At 35.3% G+C, this 1,574-nt stretch overlaps 1 pseudogene; it reads left to right on the plus strand.

Moving 5' to 3' along the window:
- Nucleotides 1-339: 339 nt before the first annotated feature.
- Nucleotides 340-458, plus strand: LOC111740507 (annotated as a pseudogene).
- The last annotated feature ends 1,116 nt before the right edge of the window (nucleotides 459-1,574 follow it).

Below are 1,574 nucleotides of genomic sequence, written 5' to 3' on the forward strand. Positions count from 1 at the left end.
TTTCCTTCTTTTAGATCTTATCTCTCCAGGAAGCTTTAAATGTACCAAGCTCTGATTAGTCTCAAAATCCTAGACACTTAGCTTATGATTATATAGCAAAAGATTTGAAGAGAGAGAAATAAAAATTCATGTAAAGTTGCCAATTATATTTAAGAGTAAGTAGCCAATCAGAAGAAGGAAAGGGTACGAACAGGCTTCCAGCTGCTGTGCTAACCCTGGCCTGATTCCCCTTCCTCAGAACTAACTCAACTTTACTACATTGGAAAACAAAAGCAAGAGGATCAGTTTACTTCCTGTCAACCCCCAGAATAAAGAAAAAATTTTAAAAAAGGATCTACAATTTACAGCCATGCCACCTTGAACAAACCCAATCCCGTCTGATCTCGGAAGCTAAGCAGGGTCAAGCCTGGTTAGTACTTGAATGGGAGACCATTTAGGAAGACCAGGTGCTGTAGACGTAAAAAATAAAAAAAATAAAGAATTGTAAGCTGACAAGGTCCTCACAATCTGTGAGGTCAACCAAAGATTGCCTCACTTAGGAAAATAAATAAAAATAAATAAAATTTAAAAAAAAAAAAGCTGGTACTATTATGACTTTGGTTTGTAGCTGCACTTTTGTTTTTTTTATTTGATTTAAGAGACTAATGCAGTAAAAAAAAAATATTAGTCTATGTTTTTGGACATACAATGTATAAAGATGTAATTTGGTGACATCAACACTGTGTTAGGGACAGAGCTATGAAGGAGAAGAGTTTTTATGTTTTTAAAGTTATGATGGTATAGATTCACATACAGGTGTTACAACTTTAGGATGTTAGGTCATTCCAGTGACAAAAAAATATTTCTCATATATATTCAGTCTTCATCTGTGATTTCTGGCTCATAACACCCTGAAGTATTAAAGAGGAGGAAGAAACTGAAAGAAAAGAGTACTACAGGTAGACAGGATAACAAGTATAGTATGCTGAATAATGGCCACCCAAAAATGTCAAGTCCCAATCCCTGCAGATGATATCTGCTAAGGAAAAGAGGTCTTTGCAGATGTAATTAAATCAAGAATCCTGATGTAGATAAATTGTGAATCATATAAACGACGGAATATTACTCAGCCATTTAAAAAATGAAATCTTTCCATTTGCAACGATATGGATGGACTTAGAGATTATTATGCTGAGTGAAATAAGTCAGACAGAGAAGGATAGTACCATATGACTTCACTTATCTGCAGAATCTAAAGAACAAAAAGAACAAATGAATCAAAAACAGACTCACAAATATAGTGGACAATTTAGTGATGGACAGAGGGCAGGGGAGTTTGGGGAGCTAGGAGAATGGGGTGAAGGATTAAAGAAGTACAAATTAGTAGCTGATGGATGATCACAGGGATGGGGAGCATGGCATAGGAAATGCAGTTAGCTTTAATATGTTGTCTAGGTGGAGGGCCAGGGGAGGAAGGGAGCAATTGGCGGGATCGTTTTATGAACTATATAGATGTCTAACCAATGTACTGTATACTTGAAACTAATTAGAATTAATAAATTAACTAAAAAAAAGAAAAGCTTCTCTAAAAATGA

The sequence above is a fragment of the Pteropus vampyrus genome, unplaced genomic scaffold (assembly GCF_000151845.1).
Source record: "Pteropus vampyrus isolate Shadow unplaced genomic scaffold, Pvam_2.0 Scaffold64, whole genome shotgun sequence".
Taxonomy (NCBI): Eukaryota; Metazoa; Chordata; class Mammalia; order Chiroptera; family Pteropodidae; genus Pteropus; species Pteropus vampyrus.